Here is a 15,476-nt window from a genome sequence, read left to right on the forward strand (position 1 = left end):
TTTGTTTTTGGTTATGTTGATGGGAGTGACAAATTACAACTTCTTAAATGCGGGGGCTGGAAACTAGAAGAGCCCACAGTTTAGAATATATCTGATAAAAGTATTATTCAAGAATAAGACAAAAGAGGTGCCAGATCATGATCTCACTAAGGTTGAGATCAAGGCCCATGTCCAGCTCAGTGCTTCGGCTCAGAACTGCGTGGGATTCTCTCTCTTTCCTCATTCTCTGCCCCTCCCCCCAGTCGTGCGTGCATATGCTCTCTCTCTGCCTCTCTCTCTCTCTCAAAATAAATAAACATTTAAAAGAAAAAAAAGAAAAAGAGAAAATAAAGTTTTACATTGGCCCTCTAGGAAGAAAAGACAAAAACAAAATATCACCACCAAAACAGCAAAAAGAAAAAAAAAAAAAAACCCACACACAAAGTTTCAAAGTCCCCAAAAGGCTGTTAAAATTATCTACTAGCAATTCCTTTTTTTTAAGTTTATTTATTTACTTTGGGAGAGAGAAAGAGAGATGATGCATGCCCACATGAGTGGGGGAAAGAGCAGAGAGAGAGAAGGGAGAAATAACAAGCAGGCTCCTTGCTGTGAGCATAGAGCCCTAGGCAGGGCTCCATGTTGTGAACCATGAGATGTTGACCAGAGCCAAAATCAAGAGTTAGACACTTAACTAACTAAGCCACCCAGGTGCCCCCTCACCACTCTTAATGAAAGAACTAAAGAGTATATTTTTAAAAGGAGGAAGGAATAGGATATTTATTAAACAATAGAATAAAAACAATAAAAATAAACCTTTAAGCTTATTCTGATGCCTCTTGATTTAAAATACAACAGCTTTTCCTAATTTTTGGAACAATAAAAACTTTAACCTCTATGATTTTGGATTAGTCCTGCTTTACCTATTCAAACATATTTTCATGATTCTCCAATTTAAACTCCTTTTCCCATCACACAGAACTCTTCTCCTTCTTCTCACTATTGCCCTCTGCGTGCCCATTCCCCCCCAGCTCATGCTGTTCCCTTACATTGAATAACTTATTTTCACCTGAGTTAGTTCTCTATACTCATACTTCAAGGTCAGGGTCAAATTCTCCCTCCTCTGTTTGGCACTGAATCATTTCTAAATAATTCCCCATAAGTTGTTTTCATTCCTGCAGATGGAGTGGAAGCTCCTTGAGTTCAGGAGTCATGATGTGTATATATATATATATATATATATATATATATATATATATATATACACACACACACACACACATACACACAACATATATATGTTGTGTATATATATATATATATCATATATATATATATATCATATATATATATATATATGATACCTGTCAATATCATAAAATGGGAGTAGTTGTCTAATTTACTTCTATGACTAGAGTCAAACATAAAGACCTCAACCAAATGAGTCATGGTATATATCTTACCCTTCAGACACTTGTCTGCCTCAGCATTTGGTCAATTTGATTTTAAGTTAGTTGAAATTTAAAACACTATAGTGACTTAAAGAATGTAGTGTCAGCTAATGTATGACTTGTCAAACACACTCATGTGACTACAAACATTTGCATTAATGTGTGTGAGTATAAGTTGCTTTACCTTGAATGGGCAGTTGGAAAGGGTTTAAAACTTCTTCCAGAGAATGACTCTGTTCCTCTTCAGTTGAAGAATTTGAACTGCTCTCAGAACTAAAGGAATACCCACCTGTGACCACATGAAAAGAATACAGATATTTAAAATGCACATATGTGGAGTACTTTTTAGACTTGAAATCTTACATTAAGCCACATTTATACACATGCACACAATTAAGTTTATATTTGTAATCACTTAATATTATCTATATATTTAGATGACTTGATAATTTGATATCTTTTTAAAATTTTTTAAAAGTTTTTTATTATTTATTTATTGGGAAAGAGAGAGAGAGTAGAGAACACTTGCATGTGCAGTCGTGGGGGTGAAGGGAAGAGAAAGAACGGGAAAATCCCAAGCAGGCTCCACACTGCCAGCACAAGGCCTGACATGGGTCCCAATCCCATGAACCACAAGATCATGACCTGAGCTGAAATCAAGAGTTGGATACTCAACTGACTGAGCCACCCAGGCACCCGTAATGTCTTTGTTTTAATTAAAAAACATGCAGAGTGAATATCAACCACATAAGTGAAAACTGAAGTATCTCTTTCATCCCTACTTCTCAGAAGTAGATAAGATCCCCAGCTGTCCCTCACTAGCTTTGATGATTGTAGTGAGTAATCCATTAGATTATTGGGCTATCATTGGATGCGATGTAGCTGGTAGGTAGGATGCCAGTGTGATCACTATGGTAATGTTGAAATTACTTATTGGCATGATGTCACTGCATAAGTGCTGACCTCACCACGCTGGCATTAATGTTTATCCTCTTAAAATGACTTTTCTATTGCAACTGTGACATCTACCTTGTTATTAATGTAGTTTTAACTGAGAAGTTTTGGAGTCATGGACCTTGTATGCATTAGTGTCTGGAGTCTTTCATTCAGTGTCTCTTTACATATTTTAGAAAGACTTCATTTTCCCCAAACATCTTCAATAGCAGCCTCCTTTCCCTCACATACAGTGTTATAAAGCCATAGATTCTCATCAAGAAAATAAGTTTCTGCTTATTCCCTGCTTTGCTCCATTAAAGATGTTATCATTCTGAAAGGATGCTTTGATTTACAAAGAAGGTTTACTACTGTACTTCCAGGTTTAAGGTTTATTTGCTACTTGATCAATCACTCAAAAAGGAGGTAAAACACCTTTGAAGGTTGGGTCAATGGGAAAACAAAAAAAAAGCAAAGTTAGTTAATATGTGGTTTCACGTATTTTGAATCGACCTATAACTCTTTCAGGAGAATATCTGTTAAACGAATTAAGATATACCTCTGTTCAGAATAATGTCCTTTGATTTCGTTTAGCAAGAAAGTGACTTTCTAACTTACCAATGTTTTCTGTTTCGGTCTAGAAATTTACATTCTCTCTCCCTCTCTCCCCCTTGTTTCCCATTTGTAACCTCTAATTATGCATATGAAGATTTTATTTCAGTAAGTGAAAATTTTAAAAAGCGCTTGAGAATAAAATGTCAGTGAGAACTCAGGAATTTAAATTCTACCTAAGATAGTTTGGGTCAGGTCTGTTAGAAGTCATTATGCAAAATGTAGGCACAAGCTTAAACGATCTTTTATCTGACAATTATTGTTTAGAAATTTTGAAAATACTTTCCTTTACCCTGATTAAATAAGAGTTAAAACCTCAATAATTCAAGCCCTGCATCAGACTCTGTGCTGACAGCTCAGAGCCTGCTTCGGATTTGGTGTCTCCCTCTCTCTGCTCCTCCCCTGGTCACATTCTGTCTCTGTCTCTCCCTGAAAAATAAGTATACATTAAAAAAAAAAACTCTATTAAAAAATAATTAGAACCTCAATAATAATTAAAATTGGGGCCAATTCATAGCACTCAGTACTTTGTGCTAAGTCTGGAATGGCAGAGGCAAAACGTCTCTGAGTTAGCCTATGAAGCCAGATCTCATGGATTCAAATCTCAATATTACCATTTATAAGCTATATAAATTGGGCAAGCTATGTAAGTTCCTTGTGCCTCAGTTTCCTATTTGTCAAATACAGTAGATGATAAGGTACTTACCCCAGAGGACTGTTCTGAGGACTCATGAATTAATATCTATAAATTACTTAGGTCATTGCTGGGCACATAGTAAATACTCAGTGAGCGTTAGCTCAAAAAAACAGACAAACAAACAAACAAAAACAAAAAACAAAAAACCCCACCCAAATCATAGATCTATACACTTTTGAAGACTTTTTGTTTTTCCTACAGTACAGTTAGTAACTGCAAATCTTTAAAATATATTTAGACTTTGCTGGCTGACAATTTCTATAACAATACATCATATCATTATAAATTGTGATCCTATACTGTGAAATATAGAAGGCACATAAAAGCTTAAAATTTATAAGGCTATCTCAGGTACCTATCAGTAATACTATAGACAGAGCAGTACATTAAAGTGACAGCAAGTTTCACTATCTCTATAGTAACCATGGAATTCAAAGTTATCTAAAAAATGTCAAATCAACTAGTTCTTCAGGACTGTATATGTGGTATGGTCGTGGGTCATTTTAATAGAATAAAAGGTCTTTATAAGGGGTGTTCATGGATTAAAAAGGCCAAAATGACTCTGATATGTATTAGTTGAAAATGCATTTTCTGAAAGAAGCAGTTTGATGTACTTGAGAATTTGAGTCTTAAGATCGGAAACCCAAGTTTGCTTTCTGGATCTACCAGTAACCATTAACCTATGTAGACCTTGATTTTTCTCATTTGTACAATGATGATAATAATAAATGGTTTTCTGAGACTCAGATTAGGTAATGTAGGTAAAAGCACTGTTTATTGTATAGTGTTTACACTGATTTTAGTGTTTCTAAAACAATGAATTTTTAATGGAAGTTGTGTAGTTTGGGAAATGCCATGTATTTGTAGCAGCTCCTTGGGCTCTGCACGTATTCCCAGGCCTTTCCATTTCTATGCTGGGCCTGACTTCCCGGCCTTCCCGGCATTAGAAGTGCCAGAATTCATACATTTTGGAGTTAACCTCTTCCAGTAACTGACGGCAGGTGGTGTATGAATACAGAGCTCTCCCACCTCTCAGGTGTGAGAGATAAACAACATAGGTTCTACTGTGGAATTATGCTCCACTTGCCCTCAGTCAACTGTCTTGATAACACACTCTTGATTTGCTGATTTCTCTTCGTTTTTCACTTTTCTATTCACTACCCTTTTTTTCTTCAACCCACCACCCCATCCCTGCCAATGCCACTAGCATTCAAATCCTCTTCTGGGGTCTGCTTCTGGGGGATTCCAAACTAAGACCACAGAATACCTCCCTTTGTGGAAATTCACAATTACTCCTGCACATTAAAGACTCTGAAAAGCCCAGAAAGGCTGACCAATCTTTGGCAGTATCTTAGTCTTTCCAGCCTTCTTAAACCATTTGTCGAGGGAAGAGTTTGGATCAGGTCAGTGGTTTTCAATCATTATTAGCATTATAAACTCTTTAAAGACTGAATCCTTGGGGCGCCTGGGTGGCGCAGTCGGTTAAGCGTCCGACTTCAGCCAGGTCACGATCTCGCGGTCCGTGAGTTCGAGCCCCGCGTCAGGCTCTGGGCTGATGGCTCGGAGCCTGGAGCCTGTTTCCGATTCTGTGTCTCCCTCTCTCTCTGCCCCTCCCCCGTTCATGCTCTGTCTCTCTCTATCCCAAAAATAAATAAACGTTGAAAAAAAAAATTAAAAAAAAAAAAAGACTGAATCCTTATATAGAATTTCAAATTACAAAAAAAAAGTCTTTTCTTATATGTATAACATTACTTTATGCTTGCCTACTTGTTACAAAGAAATCAATGAGAATATCTTGGCTATTTGGACTAACACCTAAATTTGAAAATTGAGGGTTTGAATGGCAATCAAAGTCTTTTATCAGACTCATCATCCAATTTACTTCTGTATTTTGTTTGGTTCCACAGCATTGGAGTCATACAATTAAATACTTAAAAGTAGTAACAGTGTTTAAATGGTTTGCTTTGCAATTTCAGAGGCATTTTCAATTGAACTGAACCAGAACTTAAAAGAGGTTGTGGTAGAAACTTTTAGCACAAAGTTAAATCAATGGCCAATGTATAAAAACTGCTCGTGTATCATTATTGGTAAGCATTCAGTTAAGAGGAAGTTCTTACTCATGTGCCTCAATATTCACTTTTTATAGGGAAGTACCTTTTGAATACTCTTTTAAAGCATTACAAGATGCTTAAAATTGTAATTTAATACATTTTAGACACTTTATGCCTGCCTTTGTCAGAAATTCCCAGATTTTCAACAAATCAAATTTACGAGTTTATTTTACTTAGTATGTTAAGTTTAAAGATTTAATTTATTTCACTACTGACAGCATACCTGTAGTTGTGAATACACGGAGACACTGTAACCGTGGCACCAAACTAAATCTCTTCCACTCATTAAAGCTATCAGGTAGCAAAATTATATTATGTTTGAAATATATTTAATGATGTTTATTTTATAAACAACTTAACAAACATGTATTTCCATTTGAGATATTCACACAATTACCATTCTTGTTTTGGTTTGGAAAAGCCAATGAAGTTTAGTATGAAAGGGAAACTGATACTCTCCGTCACTATTCATTACACATGATTTCCAAACCAGGAAATATAAAGAGCATGTATTAATTTGTGTGGCTTGTCCAACTCTGTTTTGAAATACCCTGGCATTGTTTCAGTATCAGCTCCTCTACACAACACATATTTGAACATATGTTAACAACCGTTTTAGTAGAAGCCAGATCTCCTGTGTGTTCTGTTCATGCCATGCCTTTTGTGCTCTCTGTACAGATGTCTCATTATTTAAAAGTCCATGCTATGGCAAAAATGGGTCTAAATGCTTAGAATATTCTTTTCCTATGGTGTCTGTATGCAGCATTTTTACAAGATAACAAATCCTTCTTTTGTTGTCTTCTGTGAATTTATTAAAAAATGAGCAAGAAGAGCTCTGCAATATCTTTATCCTTGGCCATTAGATTTGTAAAGAGATACATTAATGGGGACTTCAAATTAAGTCTTCACATACTTGTATATTTTGAATTTTTATCTGGATAGGATTTTTCATATAAGGATGCTATTTTTATTATTCAGCTCTGTGACCCCAACATAATATGCATTGGAGTGTCAACAGAATAGGCTTTAATAAACTCCACCTGGATCACTTCAATGTACGTGTCTTCATGTGCAGTGTGATTTCTTACTCTGAATGATTCTTTAAGTGCATTTTCATTATCAGATTTTAATTCTGCTTATGTGCCTATAAAAAAGCATGTCTACAAAACCCACCAGGAGGGCCTTGTTTCCACAGGAACATTTTAAGATCTTTTCCTTTTAAGGAATTATAAATGGAGTTGAAAGTCAGGATTTTCTGAGTGCTCACCTTCACCCTTATTCAGGAACTACATTTATTTTTTAGGACCAGAAATAGAAGGTTTTGCCTCAGGCTTGTCATCCATGACATGGAATTAATGGTGCTCTCAAATCACATATTGAGAGTAACAAATAAATGCCTTAAAATGCCCATTGAAGATTCAAAGACACCAATTATTATGTTCGTAAACTAGGAAGACAGAGATGGCTAGACTGGAGAATCAGCAAAAAAATTATTCAGTATCAATTTAGGTAAACAGAGCTTTGAAATAAAATTCATTTATTTATGTGTATTTCAGCAGATATTTATTTTTTATGCCATGCTCTGTTTAGGCTTTGAAAATACAGTTGACAAGAAGATAGTGACAATTCCTTCCCTCTCAGATCTCACAATCCTAAGTATTATAAGGAAGTACAAAGTGCTATGGGAGCATATAAGAGGAGAGACTAACATGGTCTGGCTGGTCATGGTGACAGCAGAGATTATTTCAAGCAGATTAGGATATGTATATCTTGATATTTCATCCATGTTAGAAGTGATATTCTCAGGTTGTAAGGAAAAGAATCATTGTAGGTCATGCGTTTTGATGTCACTACTGTATATGGGTTCACTTATGTCATTAACTCAAAACTTAGTTCTACATTAAGGTCTGATGATATCAGTGGCTCTTGGACAGGACTTAGATCACTATTTAAAATGTAGATCTCAGCTCACCAAACTCCACACCCGAAAAACAAATAACCCAGTGAAGAAATGGGCAGAAAACATGAATAGACACTTCTCTAAAGAAGACATCCGGATGGCCAACAGGCACATGAAAAGATGTTCAACGTCACTCCTTATCAGGGAAATACAAATCAAAACCACACTCAGATATCACCTCACACCAGTCAGAGTGGCCAAAATGAACAAATCAGGAGACTATAGATGCTGGAGAGGATGTGGAGAAACGGGAACCCTCTTGCACTGTTGGTGGGAATGCAAAATGGTGCAGCCGCTCTGGAAAGCAGTGTGGAGGTTCCTCAGAAAATTAAAAATAGACCTACCCTATGACCCAGCAATAGCACTGCTAGGAATTTACCCAAGGGATACAGGAGTACTGATGCATAGGGGCACTTGTACCCCAGTGTTTATAGCAGCACTCTCAACAATAGCCAAATTATGGAAAGAGCCTAAATGTCCATCAACTGATGAATGGATAAAGAAATTGTGGTTTATGTACACAATGGAATACTACGTGGCAATGAGAAAGAATGAAATATCGCCTTTTGTAGCAACGTGGATGGAACTGGAGAGTGTGATGCTAAGTGAAATAAGCCATACAGAGAAAGACAGATACCATATGGTTTCACTCTTATGTGGATCCTGAGAAACTTAACAGAAACCCATGGGGGAGGGGAAGGAAACAAAAAAAAGAGGTTAGAGTGGGAGAGAGCCAAAGCATACGAGACTGTTAAAAACTGAGAACAAACTGAGGGTTGACGGGGGGTGGGAGGGAGGGGAGGGTGGGTGATGGGTATTGAGGAGGGCACCTTTTGGGATGAGCACTGGGTGTTGTATGGAAACCAATTTGACAATAAATTTCATATATTAAAAAAATAAATAAAATGTAGATCTCAATCATTATCTACTTTGCATACAATCTAGAATAGTGATTATGAAATTAACTGTGATCATACCACAACAGTCACCACACTGATAGAGAGCTACTGAATAATAGTTTTAGTACATAAATATCTTTACTTCTTCTATCAGAAGACAAATAGGCTTTCCTAGAATGAGTTGTTTCGAAGTTCAGGATAGTAGGAACATTATGAATGATAAACCTGGTTTTAGAAAGAAGTCTTAAGTAGATATTAAATCTGCCCAATGCTGATAGTACTGATAGTAACTTTTTCTCTCGAATTATTAATGAAGATTTAAATATGTAATAAAATGTCTTACCTCATTCCTTTCACTTTCTAATCTTATAATTTTAGACCTAACTCTTGTAGCTTCCTGGTTGTCATTAATCAGTTTTTTTTAAGTCCCAAACTACATTCTGTGTACAAAGAGATCATCATATCCTTTAGGTCAGCCCTGAGTATGAGTTCTCTAATGGACTGCTTTCAGTTGTTGGGGTGAGCATCAGGACAGAGGTGCTTTGTAGTGGTGTTCCAGGGACAGAAGAGAAGCAGAAAAAGTAAGTTGTGGATACTTGAGAGACTCATTTTCATTTCCTCTCAGTTTTTCCTGGGCTCAAACTTGGATTGGGATATTTTTTAGCTCAACTTGCAGAGCTTATTTCATTATTGCTTTAATAATGTGCGTATGCCGAAATTAGGAAAGGAAGAACAAAGAGGAATAGCAGATGAAAAACCTGGTCTATGCATTTGAGCATTTCTGAGATCCACTTCCTACATTTTATAGACAAGAAAACGGATGCCAACAAAGTAGACATGTGTTTATTATTGAAATCAGAAATGAAAATAAAAAATATGTTCATTTTTATCTTGAATCACCAGTTGACTTTTCCTTCTCCCCCCCCCCCCTTTTCTGAAAACTTTAGAAAAGTCATCTGTTGAATTAATCTAACCTTGGGTAAATAGCTCTGAATCTCCCATGGTGTGTGGTCTTTAGGAGTCTTACCATTTCTAGGTCTCTGGGTCATGCAGTGAGAGACTATTTGTATGTCTGTGTGTGAGGGTGGGGTAGCAGAGTGTTAGTGGTGATAGCCACACACATGTGTTTAGAAAATCCAAAATGCATTTGGCCCTAAGCAGTTCCCTCCTCACCTAGTTTCTAAATCCATGTGTATTTTAAGAGAATCTTAATCCATATGTTCCCGATTTACTTTCACTAAGTCATCTGCTTGTTGTTGGTAAGAGTCCTTTGATGTCTAAGAAGACTTATGAGCAATTTTTATGGCTTCTCTGAGCCTTTGTTCTTTCAAGAGGCAAGATGTGCTTTGCCTACATGGATGGCACTCTCATTGTAACAATCTACAATTTTCCTAAAATTTGGAAAGGAGACAGAATGTATCCTAACCTTGACCAAGGGCCCATTCTTTTTCCCAATGCCAAAATCATGGAAAAAAAGGTCTGGCCCAACTCAAAAAGGTAATATGTTGTCAACATTCCAGCCTCCCTTTCTTTTGTGCTTTTATCCTTCTGTGTTTGGGCAAATCGATTCCTCTTGTTTGGAAGGAACATTTATTAAAATATTAATTTGTTCTTGCTATCCTTTCATTTATTTTTCTTTCCTCATTTTACACAGGACTCAGACCCTTAATAATTTCCTGCTTCAAGAATTTTTGTTTTGGTAGGACTGGGAGCAGAATCCTAAACTTATTAAAGCCAGTATGTAGGTACCCCATTAAAGTTATTATTAGGTGCCCCGAGAGTAAGAGAGGGAGATGTCTCCCAAGGCAGGGTGTTCAGGGAGGTTATCCCTTGGACTAAGATGGGGAAGAGAATGATTAGGACCTTCTTGGCTCATGTCTTTCTCCTAGCAAAGTCCTAGGGAGATGACAAGATCTCAGAAAACATGGCCAAGTAAAGCACTGGGAACTGAACCCTGAGTTCAGGAGTTCCAAACCTAGTCCAATTGCCTACATCCCATGCAAGCCAGAGAAGCAGCTAAGCTTGCTATGACCTACAAAATGTCCCTGGGCATCTCTGTAGTGATCAGTGTGAGAACTGCCTGATGTTCTGATGCCAAACAAGGCCCTGGGACTCTTCTTCCCAGGATAGCTAATCATGACTAGCACTGAATTTCCTTCAATATAGTAGGATGGAGCTGTAGTCACATTTGAAATAATTTAAAGAAAACGTGGGCATGTGACAATTCTGGAATACCTGAGTTTGTATATTAAGCTTCATTTCTGCTATGCTCACTTATTTTTATTTTAGTGCACTATGAGCATCAATCCACAAGCATCCCATCGGTGATGCTATTCTGTGTCAGGTTCTAGAATGGGGGAAGTGGTCAGTGATAGAATAGAAGTTTCAACCTCAGTCTTCAAGTTGCTTACAACTCAGTTGTAAGCAGAGGCAAAGGCTATTATACTGGTTTTTAGTAATGTTTATAAAATGTCTTAATGAGTTTCAAACACTGTACTAATTGCTTTTGGCAGATTGTCTCTTTTATTCTTTGCAATAGTTCTACAAGGCAGAAACTTTAATTATTTCCATTTTACAGATAAGGAAGCTGAGGTTTAGAAACTTTCCCAATACCATACACTTAGTAAATGTTCAAGTCAGGACCTTATCCAGGTGTATTTGATTCCAGTTTCCATGCTCTAAATTTCAATTCTATACTGTGTTCAGTAAGCTATAAAATAGTTTGTATAATTAAATGTGAAAAAAAAAAAAGAAAGAAAAAGAGGGACTGATTAAGTTCAGAAAGGAGGCTGTGAAGGCTGGAGTAATCAGAGATGAGCTTATGAAGAGGTGGGATTTAAAATGAGTCATAGAATAGTAAGGTTCTAATGTAACTCAGCATCAGTTAATCTCTCCCATGCCCTTTGCAGCTCTCACACATGGACTGAATTCAGAAAAGCAGAGGGTAGAGGCAGAGCAACATGATTGAAGACACGGATGTGGGAGTGATCATAGCATAGTCATTTTTACAGTAAGAAACGAAGCCAGAGGACAACAGAAAGCAGTTTGGAGAGAGAGGAAAATTACAATGGATATCAAGTCACTGTAGGATACAGAAATTGTTGAGATCCATGAATTCCAGGCTATAGCTCTGAATTTTATCTCAAAGTGCATTTCCTATCATAATATCTTGAATGTTTGTTTAAAAGACTTATCTCTAGATACCATGCCATATCTAAATCAGAAATTTTATCTTGATAAGATCTGGGCTTCTGCATTTCCCACAAGTCCCCACCCCAGCATTGTAGTGATTGAGATATTAGCTAAAGTTTGAGGACTATTTCTGTGGACAGTAGGGATCAGGTGCATGACAGACACTGGAGATTTCAGAACAGAGAAGAGGCCCTTGAGGATTTATTAGGTTGTAGAACATGAATTGGAGACCAGAGAGATCAGCCTAGATTTGGATGTCAGTTACAGTGCAGCACAGGGCTTATCATCTTGGAAAGAGCCTGTAGTGGTTGTACAAACAAAGAGGAACAGCTGAATAAGGCTTAATTTGAAAGAAGATTTGGGGACAAGCTAAGTTAGAGCCACCCAATCAATCACAGTCCTGTCTTTCCATCTCATAAATAGTTCTCAACCACTTCCAGCTTTCTTCAGTCTCACACCTCATGTTGTTACTGCCACTGCCTTCTTACTGGTTTCCCTGACTCACTTCTTGTCCCCCACTCATCCATTCTCCGTTCCCCACCTGTGAGAGTATCCCTGGTGGCCAAACTCACCATGTCATTGTTCTGCTGGAACCTGTTTAATAGCTACCTATTGCTCTCAGAATAGCTTAAATTTATTTATAGAACATGCAGGGTCTTTCATGGTCTGGGCTCTATTGCTTTAAATTCCTTTCTTACCATTCCCTGCACCTCTTGGTCTCAGATGGATCATAGCTTCCTTACAGTTCTGAATCTTTGCATGTGCTCTGCTTTCTCTCTCTAGAATAGTTGCTTCCCTCTTGTCTGGTGAGCTTAGGTTTCATGACCTCCAGGAAGTCTTCCTTGACCACCACTATCCTGCCCACTTGATTAGGACTTCTTCTGCATTTTCACTGTATTCTGAGTTTAATGTGCAAGATCCTTGAGGGAAGGCCATATCTGATTTACACAGCCCAGCATCTGACATAGTGCCTAGCCCGTGGTAGATCTTCCTGACATGCTTGTTGAATAAAGGAGCAAAATGGGTGATTTAAAAAGAGGGAAGAGACAAGGATGTCACAAGGTTTCATGCCTGATTATATGAAGGTAATGTCAGAGCTCTCACTTATCTCTTCAGCAGCTTCCACCTTGACCTTAAGGAGACACAAAGGGCCTTGTCTTTGTCAGGACAAAAACAATAAGGATAAAAACTCCAAGACTTAATCTATTTTAACTGAATCCATCTCCTTGACACTTAGAGGTTGACAGCCTTTCCAGTCAGAGGAATAATGATCAGATTGTGTATAACAAGACTGAATCTAGTATCTATCAACTCTGTATTGGATAAAGCACATTAGGACAGAGGGCTATGTAGTCGTTCATTAAATGGCAGGTTTTGCCATTTAAAAGGAACCTCTCCTCCTCTGGGAGAGGCAGAGGCAAGGAACAGGGTGTCTTGGTCCTGGGGAGAAGCAGCAACCTACTTTGTGTGTTGACTTTCTGTTTGTGAGATATATAGTCAGCATTTCTAATGAATCTGCTGGAAGCGGCTGGAATATTATGATTTATAGCACCTTCCCACTCTCTATCATAGCATTTTATTAGATGGATGGGAAGCTGGTAGTAATGAGGTTAGGAATGAGAAAACATCCATCAAGCCCTGCTACATCTTCTCAGGAAAGACAACACACTATCTCATATGTCACAGGCAGTGATCTAGGTCACGATGATATAAAATGCGTGATTAAAACCAAGCATTTGACACTAGATAATAGGCATCTAGTTAAAAAATAGCTCTAGTGTTCCCGACTTTTAATTAAACCCAACTCGTAAATATGCACTGTGGTAAATATACTGCAGAATGGGGCTTGTTTATATTCCACCACATAACAATTACCTCCAGAATGGGTGCTTTATTTCACTACATGGTGTTATTAGTCAGGCGATGGACTGAAATACAAATGTTAAGCCAATGATGTCAGACAGGCATGCCACAGCAGTGCCACCACTAGGCTCCTGCTTTCCCCTCCCACCTTCCCTGGTTTTCCTGCCTTCCTCCTTCTCCAGTATTCTCTCACCCTTCTGACCAGAGTTATCAATCTAAAATCAAACACATTTAATCATTTCCAGCAATCTCTCACAGTACCTTTGATTGCAGCAGTAATGACTGGAAGAGAGAAGATCTTTTAAATACATAACCTTGACGTTCAGTAAATCTGTCCTGTTAACGGGTTTATACTTTGACAGGGCATTCATTTATGAGAAAGTTGTATTTTTTTTTTTAAATATCGAGTCCAGTACTAGAATATTAATATAAAATTGAATGGGGGAGGAGTCGGGAAACAGTAATTGAGCAGTTTTTTTTTTTTTTCATTTTGTTGGGTATTTGGAAATTCTTGGTTGATAGTGTAGATCATGGACAGAACAGTGTTCCAGGATCTAGATTTTATCTCTAACATTAATTGGTCATCTGACATTTATTGCCTCTTAGCCATGCAACTTCAGTGAATTTTTGAATTTGAAAAATGATATTAGACCTTTTCTAAGATCTCTTCCCTCTGGTATCCTGTGAGTTTGTTAAATCAATGCATCTAGAACTTTAATGCCATACAGATCCCTTGGGGATCTTTTTAAAATGCAGATTCTGGTTCAACAAGTGTGGGTGGGGCCTGAGGTGCTGCATTTTTGACAAATTCCTGGTGAATGCTGATTGTGCTGCTTTGTAGACCAAACTTTGAGTAGCAAGATGTTAGAATACAAGGATCATTTCTCACCATTGAAAAATTTAAAGTTCTGGGGCTTTTCTCCCTTCCTCTCTCCCTCTCTCTCTCTCCCAGAAAAATTACATATACATGTAGTGCCCATCAGTAGAACATCTACATCCTCTAAGCAGTATATTGTTAAAACTGCTTTCTTTTGGCTAACAGTTTTAAATTAAGATGTTTTCTGAATATACGACTACCCTCATAAAGTTCAGTTCAGTAGTATTTCTATAGTGTCAAAGTCTAATTTAGTAACCCATTCCAGTGCTTAGACAACTCCCTGTCAGAGTGATTCTTAGTCCCTTTAGATTCTACATGTTCATGGTTAAGCTTTTCTTTCTTTCTCTGATCTCAAAGGAGATGAAGAACAGCTGATCACCTGCGGAAGTAATTTATCCTAAATTGGCATGGACAGACCATGTGCCTCAGAGAAGGAAAATTCTGTTAATAAATAGGAAGCCAAACAGCCAAGCCTGTCCCCCAAGACTTGTATCTCCCCAGGGCTGGAGAGCAAAAGGTTTTGTATCTAAGACAGTCAGGTGGTTAACCAGCCACAAACAGCTGTGAATGGGCTGGTCTGAGCTGCCTGTGTGCATTTGGAATAAGGAGAGTTTCCTCCTGCATGAGATTTAACTTATTATTTTATTTCTTTTTAATATGAAGATTAGACCTCTATTCTCTTTCCCTTTATTTTCATTCAGTTTTGATGTGATTGCTGTAATTATGTGTCAGCTATTACCAAGCACATTCTAATTACTCCATTTATTGCTAGAATTGCTGTTACTACATAGTGCTTTGTTCATTAGTGAACTCTGAGGGGACTTTTCTTGCACATGTCAGACTTTAGTGACAGTCTGATTTTAGATGATGCGTGATACTCAAAATCATTATTATTTTGAACAAAT

This window comes from Puma concolor, chromosome D4 (genome assembly GCF_028749965.1).
Source record: "Puma concolor isolate L17-30 chromosome D4, mPumCon1.1.hap2, whole genome shotgun sequence".
NCBI classification, from domain to species: domain Eukaryota; kingdom Metazoa; phylum Chordata; class Mammalia; order Carnivora; family Felidae; genus Puma; species Puma concolor.